We start from the raw sequence: 12404 nt of genomic DNA, 5'->3' as shown, positions 1-12404 counted from the left end.
CCCTCAACTTCAAACTGATTGTATCCCTTATCGAGGAATCTTTGCTTTAGAACGTCGGCCTGAACTTTAAAAGTTTCAATATCTGAACATTTCCTGCGCAACATTAGAAATTAGTTGCATGGAACTGAAAGAAGCCACGATCTATGGTGACAACTGTCCACAGGGATGAACCTGTTCCAGTCAGTTGGTTTAAAATGGGTTTTAAATGTAAATTGATCACCAACAATCTCAATCTCCAAATCCAAGAAAAATATCTTCTCCTTACTGGACTCATGAGTCAAAGAGGTTCCCGGATTGTTGTCATTGAGGGAAGTAAAAAATGTATCAAGAGACTCGAAGCTGCCATTCCATACGAGGAGGATGGAAAATAAGAACGCCACTTTAGATGACGTGTGACAGCGTGCACTTAACCAGCCGGGATATGAGACGATCGCAATTCATCTCTATTTTTGTTTAAGCGCTCCACATTTCTTTGCACATGTTGAACACTGTGTTATATTATGTCCATTATACTATATTGGGATGCATATGAAATTAACATCATGGCGTTGGAACACAATTTTAGCCATGGTATTGAGGCGTGGAACGCACGCGGGTCCGCCATCTTGGATGACCCGGAAGTATGTGTCTAAATGAATGCAGATAATGTATGAGCTGGATTCTCAATATTGGGGTCACATTTTCTTTATTAAGGAGTTTGGCTGCAGTGGAGGAGCACCCCAGACGAAGTTTAATGAGACAAAACGCATCGGAAAATGCATCGGGAGGACTCCACTGCTGCCACTATTTTATACAAAGCGCTTTTTTATCACTTCATAAATGTAAGTGTTCTACCTTTTAATAAATTTCTATTGCTTACGGAATTATGCTATGTGCCCATTTTTTTATTCCCTATGGGCCATCTTCTCCTGATGTGTAACCATCTGTATGGAGACGATTCTGAAGGTCTAAGAAACTCCAGGCTCCAACTACTGAGGACCCCCAAGGTTTCACCCCCCATTGTCGGCTGACAATACAAGCTTGTTTGACTCATAGAACGTATGTTCTCTTGAATTCAAACTCTCTGGTAAGCCTGCATCTATCCTGGTGGTGGCTTCATCACATTGGTGTTCTTATTTTCCATCTACCACATTGGTTTTATGTATGGTGATCGAGACCATCTCACTTCAATATGGACTGTTATTAATCACTGCACATTGTGGATCTTTGAAGACTCCTATGGACTTCATCACTTAATTTATTTATTTGTTTTTGATTCCTTTTCACATATTCTTTTATCACGTGTCATTTATATTGATGTATATAAGTTTACTGTGGTTTGTGTATTGATTTAATTCATGTTCATAATATAACCGCGGTAACTTAGTTTGGCACTTCAGCTCTACACTTATGCACCTGTTGATTTGAGCAAAATTTCTGTTTGTCGTGTTAGCTACTAATATTTCAGGCAGCGCGGAGTATTGTATTAGATTATTGTTTGCATATGAGGAGGATGTCGTCTATGTATCTTGCCCACATGACCAAATCAGGCCTCTTTTGGGCATAGACAACATCCTCCTCCCATTTGGCCATAAAAAGATTGGTGAGGCTGGGGGCAAATTTAGCCCCCATTGCCACCCCTCTCTGTTGGAGAAAAAAACGGTTATCAAACCAGAAATAATTGTGTTGAGTGGCAAACTCCAACAACTCAATAATATATGCACTTTGAAGTTGAGTGAGGGAAGGATCTTTATATAGAAAGTATTGGACTGCCTCAATTCCCAACTCGTGTGGTATACAAGTATACAGGGGGGCCACATCGGCCGTGGCCATAATGTAGCCCCCCGTACAATGACTCATTCCAACAACCTAATGGCATCCTTCAAACAGGAAGATATGCCTTTAACCAGTGGCTGGAGGAAAAAATCTATATAACGCCCCAAACGTGAGGTGATCGAATCGATACCACTCACGATGGGGCGTCCAGGGGGATGTATAGGGTACTTATGGATTTTTGGCAAATAATACATTGTTGGAATCCTGGGAGCTATGGGAACTAGAAATGCTTTTTCTTTTGAGTTTAAAATGTGCAGAGCGAATCATTTATCCACCAGGGCCACAAGATCGTTCTTGTAACAACTGGTAGGATTTTATGGTAATTCTTTATAAGTGTCCTGATCACTTAAAATTCTGCACATTTCTTTCTGGTAGTTCTCCTTGTCCAAAACAACAATGCCACTGCCTTTATCGGTGGGGCGGATCACAAGGTCTTTTCTATCACAAAGGGATTTGATTCCTACATTTAACAGAGGTTGATTGAATAACTTTTTTGAGGGGTAATTTTTCTAGATTTTTGAGGACCAGATCTCTAAAAATGGAAATGGTCGGAGCCATTTGCACTGGGGGATTAAACAATGATGGATTCGATAAACCAGAGTGTATAGTTCCTGAGGTGACTGCTCTGGATGGATTTCTAAAGGGGTTGGTGACTAAGTAACGTTGAATGTTGACTTTTCTGATATATTTATGTATATCGATAAATGTCTAAAACTTGTCCAGTCTCTTGGGGGGGGGGGGGATTTGTGGCTGTCAGGGACATGTCAGTGGCCATCGGGTGAACATGCGTGCGCGCAGGTGCACGAGGGGCCTTTCCAGGGCAGTTCTGCTGAGATCTCGTGCACGCGCCCGTTCACGCTAGCGCTGTTTGCCGCCAAGGGCCCTTTAAAAGACTGTCAGTTGCTTCCATCAGGTGCTGTTCGTCTGCAGCTCTGCACCTGAGTTCCTGTATCCTGCCTGTTATTGTATTGCTAGTGACCCGGCTCTGTCTGACCATTCTCCTGTCTCCAATCCGACCCGGCCTGCCTGACCTCGCTTATATCTTGTGACCCGTTGCCGAACTCCTGCCTGCCTGACTATTCTTGGATTATCCCTTCTGCTATATACTTGCCTGATCTCCTGCCAAAACGGACTGTCTGACTCTGCTTTGCCTGTGTCCTGTGATGCTGCTTCCAGCCTGCTCTGCCAAGCTCCAGGTTCTGCTGCTGCCGAATCATCTACCTGTCAGCTTACTGATCCACTTCAGCCTGCCTGGAGGGAATCAGGAGGGACGTCTTCCAGTTCCAGTGTTCGCTACCGCAGGAACCTGCATCAGGCCCTCCTACCCACTGTGCTCAAGAGACCACTGTTCCCACTTCCAGTGGCTCCTGAACCAGCGTTTAAGAGAGGTCTCCTTCTACCAGTCGGGCTCAACTACCAGGTACCTAACAGAGGCCTTTATCTAAAATGTTTTTTTCCTCTCGCCTTAGTTCCTTAGTGCTAAGATTGAACACACCATGTGCAGTTATGTTCTCTTTCTTTGGAGCCTCTCTTAGATCTGGACCCCTTTTTCTTCCCTGTCAGACCTCGTGAAAAAACGATCCCCACGGGTGTTTGAATTAGAGTGATTGTATCTATGTGCTGGATATGCCTATTCTCCCTCCATGTATGGATATGGGTCCTCTTGGTAGGCATCATGAAGTGGGGAATATCTGTTATAGGTGGGTACTGAGGGGCGATTGGAGCATTGATAATTGGGATTGTAAGGTGCTGGATGGTCATAATGGAGTTCAGGTGAGGGTCAACTTTGTTGCCCGCCACGACCATATGATAGGTAGGTGGAAGAGTTGTGACGGTTACCCCTAGAAGGAGCCCTACCACCTCTTCCAGTGGGGTGGGATCCTCTACCCCTATGTGAATTAGATGGGGTACGGACACTAGGATGACGACCCCTTGGTTGAGAGGGGCCTTCTCTATAATTAACACCTCCACCATCCAACATATGAGAAAATTTCTAAAGGGGGTGCCCCGGGGGATTTTAAGGGCAAAGAATGTTAACCAGAAAAGGGAGTAACAAGCGGATAAAAATGTATTAAATACAAAACAGTAGTAAAGTAGGTACATAGGGTGTATAAACCTAAAAACAAATGAGTCAGACTGGATAGTTACATAACAGCTATATGCCAAAACACACAGTTGATCTCATGATAGAAGGTCAAAAGGAGTGTGTGTGCATAGAAGTCCCAACATGTTTCGGAATACAGGTATGAGTAATAAATTCCTTCTTCAGGGGCTTAGGAACAAGCTGTTTTTTGTCTGATAATAAAATAACAAAGATATCAAAAAAGATGAGAAAATGAACAAATGTACAAATGTAAGAACATAGTAGGCAATAGCATGGCATATATATATGGCAAGTAGTAAAGCAAGTAATACTTACAATATAACTATCTTTAGTGAATTAAAGTGCACATCAGGATTCACATGAAGGAGGGGCTTCAATCCCTAGAGAGAATTCTCTAGACATTGACTGGGGGGCTGGGTATGCGTCCCCACAGCACCGATGATGTACGGTTGCTGGTGCCAAAACGATTGAGTTGTGTGGCGTGAGGGAGTTAAAAAGCATCCCTGCCAGCATAGAAAACACCAGGGCACACATGGATCGACCACAGATGTGGGGTTGAGTCTAGCACAAAAAATATATGTGTCTGTATAAGAACATAACATATTCAATAAAGGGGGTATGCAATATTATGTGAGTGTAGGTGCATCGTCATGTCGTGCAAGTGCATACACCGGGTGCAACAAACAGTCATAAAGGTATCATAACAGGGGCACACCATTCCCAGAAGGTCAGGTGGTCCGCACAGTAGGCTATGCAAAAAGTGAGAGGGCAACAGGACATAAAGTCCGTCATAATACTTACTCACAATGGGCGTTTGGTATAGGTATCTCAAGCGTGGAATGCCATGCGGTCCTGGCTGTGCATCGTTAAAAGACTAAGCTTACCTGGTTTATAAGGGAGTGGGAGGTCATGTGGTAAACGCCTATAGTACTAGCAGAGTCCAATAACTCGGGCAGATAGGTATCAGGTGATCGGGGGGGCCCATCAAGGGTGATGAATCTTACCAATCACCTGTATACCTGATGTGCATCAGGGCTTGTCTCCCAGCACAAGCGAAGTCCGGCGTCACCGTGCAGGGCGGCGCGATGACGTCAGGCGTTGCGAGGCCGACGACACTCAGGATGAGTTATACGTCTTAGATCGGATGACAAGGACCCTTCTGCGCATGTGCAAACCGGCATAAAACGCCAATCCACAGCACGGCAGAGAAGACTGAGCCCAAAAGGATGCCCTGAGGTGCAAATCACATCAAGGGACCCCCGCATGCCGAGATGGTCTACGTAAAAATGAGATCACTCTGTAACAAACACCGAGACATATGCGATAGAGCATGGATAGAGAAAATGAAGCCCGACCTGCACAAAAAATACAAAATACAAACAAGTTAACGATGTAGATAACAGATATATAACTTGGGATTTCTTCAGCCCTCCTTTACCACGTAATAATTCAGAAACCTATTTTTTGGGAAAAGACCAAAGACTGAACCTGACATATATATCTTCAGTCCCTCATGGTGGCATCAAGCAAGTCCGAATGCACTGGTTACTGGACTTAATTACGTTTAAGGAAAACGTCACCTATGACGAAACGCATCTGGGAGGGCACAAACTGACGTCACCGCGCTGTATGTGAGGAGGACGGGCTCCTGTGTTGCCGGCCGGCACTTGTTTTTAACGCAAAACTATATTTATTCATGTAAGTGCAATATTTTTGTTCTTTAATAAACCCAGTAGACGGTAATACACTATGGTCAGTTTTTCTTTCCATTGAGCCTATCTGGAGTACATCCCTGTATGGTCAAGACCCAGTGAGACGCTCAAGTGGTTGCCAATACCATATCCGGTACCAGGCCTCCTGTGTGTGTTCAGCAGCCGTTCCTACAGTCAAGGCCGTGGCTGGGTTACATCCGAACGCTTTATATTGCTTGCTATTTGGTAAGCTGGCAGTTTATATGGTGTCGGGCACGTCTTCATTTTTTGTGATCTCACTGTGGTGCATATTAAGAACTGAAGTTATGGACTATGTTAAATCATGTTAATTTGTGGGCGCAACCTCTTTTATTCTATTTATACACCCTATGTACCTACTTTACTACTGTTTTGTATATTCTATACACTTGTTACTCGATCTTTGTACAGCCCGACCTGTACAAAAAATACAAAATACAGACAAGTTAACAATGTAGATAACAGATATATAACTTGATGTCTTTTTTAACTTTTTGATATCTTTGTTATTTTATCATCAGACAAAAAACTGCTTGTTTCTAATCAGACCCTGAAGAAGGTATTTATTACTCATACCTGTATTCTGAAACATGTTGGGACTTCTATGCCCATGTACTCCATTTGACCTTCTATCATGAGATCAACTGTGTGTTTTGGCATATAGCTGTAACGATCCAGTCTGACTAATTTGTTTAGATTTATACACCCTATGTACCTACTTTACTACTGTTTTGTATATTCTATACACTTGTTATTCTATCCCCGGGGCACCCCCTTTTGCAATTTTTTCTTTTGTACTGGGATGTGGCGAAGGTTTCCAGCACTATACCTATAGGTGATTTTCTTTTATCTATATTTTTTCCACCATCCAACATATGGACAGTTTTAACACTGAGATTGGAGGGTTGACCCACGTCCACTTGACTCCCCATATGTCCAATTGTATCCATGGAAACCTCAGAAACTTGTCCCATTGTGGGGCATTTTTGCTACACTACTACTGACTTGTAGTCTCCTACATCCTGGAATATTTTTTATGTTTTTTTATTTTTTTGGTCTCTTTCCTCCTTTTCCAGATGTGTCTGGAGATTGGAGGACAAGGAATTGTATTCAGTAGAATTCTTGTGAAGAAGAAGTCTATCTTTAAGTTCCTTGATTTCCCTATCAAGTGCATTGAGTCTATTCCTCTTCCTAGTGATAAGGAAACCAAGGAACTTGGTACCTGCCTCATTGAAATACTTGAACCAGGATTCCAGGTCTGGATCCACTTGTTGGGGATGAACATCCCATCTCAAACTCCTGGGTACCATATTATCCGATATGTACTGATCCAAGAACGCTATGTCCCATTGAAGACGTAACTCGGACACCATTGCGTTCTTTAGTCTCAAAAACATACCGCCAATTTCTGTGTCACTGCCTGTGGCTATGAAGACCCCATCAGTGTTGACCACAGGAGTAGCTTGATAATCAAATATATCCATTATAAACAAAATATAAATAGGTGGATTGTTTGACTTCTGCAGCAATATAAAAGTCAAAAATGAAAAATATAGAAAAATTGGTGTATATTGCGCTGACATATAAATGTAAGTCAAATAGCAGCCATCACAACACTAATGCCGTGTACACACGAGTGGACTTTTTGACCGGACTTGCCCGAAGGACTGAATCCGGTGGACAATCCGACCGTGTGTGGGCTCCATTGGACGTGCAGCGGACTCTTTCGGTCAAAAATCTGGAGGACTTGAAATTTGGAACATGTTTCAAATTTGTCCGACGGACTTGAGTCCGGTCAAAAAATCCGCTCGTCTGTATGTTAGTCCGACAGACGAAAACCCACGCTAGAGCAGCTATTGGCTACCGGCTATCAACTTCCTTATTTTAGTCCGGTCGTACGTCATCACGTACGAATCCGTCGGACTTTGGTGTAATCGTGTGTAGGCAAGTCCGTTCGTTCAGAAGTCCGTCGGAAGTCCGTCAAATGTCCGTCGAAAGTCCGTTGGAAAGTCCGTTGGACCAGTCCGGTCGAAAAGTCCGCCCGTGTGTACACGGCATTAGACAAGTGTATACCAAGAAATATGTGAAAAATAAAAAATTTGTGCAGCACTCAAAAATATTACAAATTCATAAGTACAACCTAATAAATGTGAATTGACCACAAGTTTAAATGAAAACAGTGAAAAGTGATGTAAAATTTACACTCAAATTAACGTCCGTGTTCCATCATATAGAAGTTTTTAAACCGTGAATACAACAGTCCATGGATAAGAAACTATATAGCCAAAAAGGGGATTCCACGTGCTATCCGTGCTGGAGTGAAGACACAGACAATAAAACATTGTGGAAACTGAAGCCACATATGAGTTGGATCAAGTCAGGGTACTACTAGAATGGCAGGAAGAGGTACCCATGTGTTTCCAGGAGGAAGATGTACGTCTGGCTAAAGAGGTGATTGCTAAAGTGTTCCCACTCAAAGTGGGGGGAGAACAGACTGAGAGGAAGCCCTCAACCAGAACTTAGGAAAAGGGTCCCGTATCTGTGGGAGCCGACTCTCAAGGGGCCAGTGCTCCTCCTCTCTCTTTCTACACGGATATCAGCCAACTAGTTAATAGCTTAGTGAGGAATAAATCTGGAAATGCCAACCAGAGCTATCGAACGGGGAGAGTCTGTCCGAATACATCTCTCGAGTAGACAGGATGCTGCATCAGATTATCCTCAAGAGGGGTATTGACCCCAAAGATGTTGACCAGGCTCACCTGGACCGGGTTCTGCAAGGGGCTCGGCCAAATCATCCTATCGTATTAAAGTTACTACTGAAGAGAACTCAAGTGGTACCCACATACCCTGAACTGATAAGAGAAGTATGAGAGGAGGAGGCTCTGTTAGAAGAGAAAAGCCAAAGGTTGAGAGAATTGGGCTCTATTGCTGGGAACAAAGAGAAAGTGGTGGCTCGAGCTGTTCATGTGGAAATGGATTTCTTGGATGAAGATAGTGGAACTGAGTCTGAATCGGTGGGATTGGCTCTTCCTGACATTAATAAGCCAGTAGCAGAACTCGGGCCAACCAAATTGATGGCCCAGGTAGCTCAGGCCCAAACCCAAATGTATCATGTTTTGATGCGAGTGATGGAGACCCAAGCGTAGGTCCAGGAACAAGGGACTTGTTAAGGTGAGCAAAAACTGTACCAGGGCGAGAGAAGAGATGTTATGGGTGCGGAGAGGTTGGACAATTCTGAGCTGAGTGCCCAAAGTCTGGCATCAGCCCTCAATTACTCACGGAAGTTCTAGGAGCATTACAAAAACGACTTTTCCCAAAGCCGGCAGGAAACTTCAGGGGAGCCATAGGGGCCAAAGCTGTGGGAGTCACCCCCGCGGGAGTACCGAAGTATTACTGTGACTTGACCCAAGTACATAGCCAAGAATTGCCTCAGCTGACAAAAGAGGATTTGAGACGGGATCCACGGGAAGATCCATTGGGGAGTTTCATAAGGAAATCGTTATCTGCCCAAGACCCTCAGGTACTGGTGAATAGCCCCATCGAGGGGGCCAAAGTAATCCATAGAGAGTGGGAGTGAATGAAGTTGGAAGATGGGGTCATATATTGAAGAGGTTCGTCTGAGGAACCAGGAAGTGAGAGTCAACTGTTCCTTCCTGAGAAACATCATCTAACTGTGTGAACCGCTCTTCATGACAATGATGGTCACGTAGGCCCAGATAGAACTTTTAAGCTGGTCAGAGATCGATTCTACTGGCCGTCCATGAGAACAGAGGTGGAAAGCTACTGTCGCTCTTGCAACAGATGCACGTGGACGAAGTAATGTCCTGGTTGCGACAGATCATTTCACCCGAAATGCTCAAGCTTTTCCCACTAGGTACCAACAAGCTAATACTGTGGCCAAGATACTAGTGAAGAAGTTCTTCGTTCATTACAGGTTGCCTCAGTGCCTGCATTCGGATCAAGGTCGGGATTTTGAGAGCAAACTGATCAGAAGATTATGTGAACTCTCAAGCATAAAAAAATCCAGGACTACTCCTTACCATCCTCAAGGGGATCCACAACCTAAGCGTTTCAACCGTACCCTGCTGAACATGATGGGAACCCTCCCATTAGAGAAGAAACAGCATTGGGGAGATCATATTGCTACAGTAGTTCATGCTTATAATAGCACCTTAAATGATTCCACTGGATACTCCCCCTACAGGTTAATGTTCAGGAGAGAAGCTCATCTACCTGTGGATCTGGCTTTTGGAACATCACTAGATCACACCTCCCAAGCCTCTTATTGGGGGTATATTGACAGACTTTGAAAGAATCTAAAAGTGGCTTATGAGAAACCCAAGGAGGTCTCTACCATCAGAGAATAAAGGAACAAGAAAAGCTTTGATCTCAGAGTGAGGGTTCAGGATTTACAACCTGGAGATTGAGTGTTGTTGCGCAATCTAGGAGTACCAGGGAAGCATAAGATGGCTGAGCGATGGCGTTCCCATTCCTACATTGTCTGTAAACGACTACCTGGGATCCCTGTGTACCAGAATCGGCCTGAAGGGAAACCCGCCCTCTCAAGACTTGGCATCGAAAGCATTTGCTGTCCATATCCGAGGCTGTTTGAGTACCCTCACCCCCTTTCTTAGAGACTTATCAGTCCCCAATGCTGAGGCCTAGGGCCCGGAAAACTTGCCCACCCACACTTCCTGAAGAGGAGAGTGACGATTAAGAATTAACCCTTGTTTGGTTTTGGGTTTCTCCTTCGGAAGATGATTCCATCGTCCCTGGTACTGAGGAAGAAGACCATCAAAGGACACCCTTTAGAAGGAGGACATGTCTTCCTTTGCCTGAAATTGAAACATTGGATCCTCACCCACTAAGGGGAGATGAGGAGGTCAAGGTGGTGCCCAGTGAAGTACCAGGTGTAACGGATGCTCCCACTCCTTCTACTAATCTCACAGAGAGAGAGATGGTCCATGAACCAGAACTAGAGCCTGAAGTAGAACTTGAACCTGAATCTGGATGCAGTTTCTAGGTAACAGAACAGGGACCAGAGCCATTGGAAAACATCTACTCCAGGCTGAGACAGAGGATATGCCCTCCAAAAAGACTGACGTATAATGCACTTGGAGAAAATTCTGACAAACTTATACCTACTGCTTAACATTCTAGTCAAGCACTTGCCTCCTTTATCTAACCTTTAATAAAGGATGACCTTGATCCACCTCCTGACACTACTGGGTGGGCCACTAAGTTGTTACTGGCTTGTCACAAAATTAATATGACTTCACCTGAGGATGCATATAATTTACTGTTAGAAGATCCTTTGTTGGGTCAGTTGTTAGCTGTTGCAACTTCTATTTTATCAAATGATTAATTATTCAGTTCTTATGACACAGTAAAGTGTCAGGTTGTGATCTGTCTTTAGGGACCAAAGACTTTCAGGTGGGGGAGGATGTAGCAATGTGGACTACAATTGCAGTGTGAAAGGAATTATACACCTTGACGACCACCCTGGTTATACAGGCCGACCACCGGGACCCTCGGATCCGTGAGACACTGTCATGGTTATGCAGTAATCTTTCTCTATCATCTTACCTCATCTCATGTGTTCAGACTAAGAGGCCAGTCACTCTCACCTGGCCGTTTTTATAACCTCTCCTCTAAGCATGGGTCCACATCAGGGAACCCTATATTAACCTGTGCACTGCAAGCTAGCGGTGCTGATCAACCATTGTGTATTCACTGTGTGTTTGGCTTCCTGTTTCCTGCTTACCGTATGCTCTACGTTTGTCTCTGTTACTGACCTTGGCGTGTTCTCGACTATTTCTGTCTGCTTGTCAGATTATTGTACTCACCAAGGCCAAGATGCAGAGAGCAGTTCACTCTTGCGACTAAGCGCACTCCACCCCCTGGAGGTGGTACAGAGGGTGAATTTCAGAAAGAGGCACAAGCTACCAGCAGGATGGGTAGATCTTGCGTGAAGTTCAGCGAGGAGCTGGATAGCTGTGCAGGTGCTGGTAGGTGAAGGACCCAGTGGGTCAAACAGAGTCCAGGACAGGCTGGGAACCAGGATACAAGGCTGAGAGGAAATCCAAGAGCAGGTGAGGGTCAAACACAGGAGACAACAGCAAAGTTTCAAAACAGGCAGAGGTTCTAGGTACTGGAGACTGAAGATAAATCCGGGTCACAGGCTGAGGGTCAAGGCAGGAGAAGGCAATCCGAGTACAGGCTGAGGGTCAAACGCCAGAGGTAAACAAGTCCCTTAAACAAGCCAGGGGGTCAAATCCAGGAGAGAGTGAGAGTAGGTCAAGGCAATCCGGGTCACAACAGGTAATCAATAAGCAGGTAACAGGAACAAGATCACAGGGAATCTAAGAGACAAACCAGCAATTTGTTAAACAGCAAGGCTGCTTTTTATAGGCAGGCAAAGGACTCACGTTATGCGTGCGCTGTTGCGCATGCGCGCGTGCGCCGTTCAGCCGGACCGCGAACGTGTGTGCGCTGAAGCGCCATTCCGCCACGTGTGCGCGCAGGGAAACAGCGATGCTGACAGGATTGATCTAGTTAATTTCCCTGACACTGCTCGTGATCCTGACCTTTTGGGGTGTTCCCGACTATCCCTGTTTGCCTGTGACCCTGAACCTTTGGCATGTACTCTGATGTTCCTGTCTGCTGGTCGCCCTGACCTCTGCCTTATCCCTTTACTATCCTTGTTGTTCCAGCCTGCTGCTTCCTCTATCTCCTCTAGTCTACCGTGAGTGTGA

The sequence above is a fragment of the Aquarana catesbeiana genome, linkage group LG02, assembly GCF_042186555.1.
Source record: "Aquarana catesbeiana isolate 2022-GZ linkage group LG02, ASM4218655v1, whole genome shotgun sequence".
In the NCBI taxonomy this organism is placed as follows: domain Eukaryota; kingdom Metazoa; phylum Chordata; class Amphibia; order Anura; family Ranidae; genus Aquarana; species Aquarana catesbeiana.
This window is presented reverse-complemented; position numbering follows the sequence as displayed.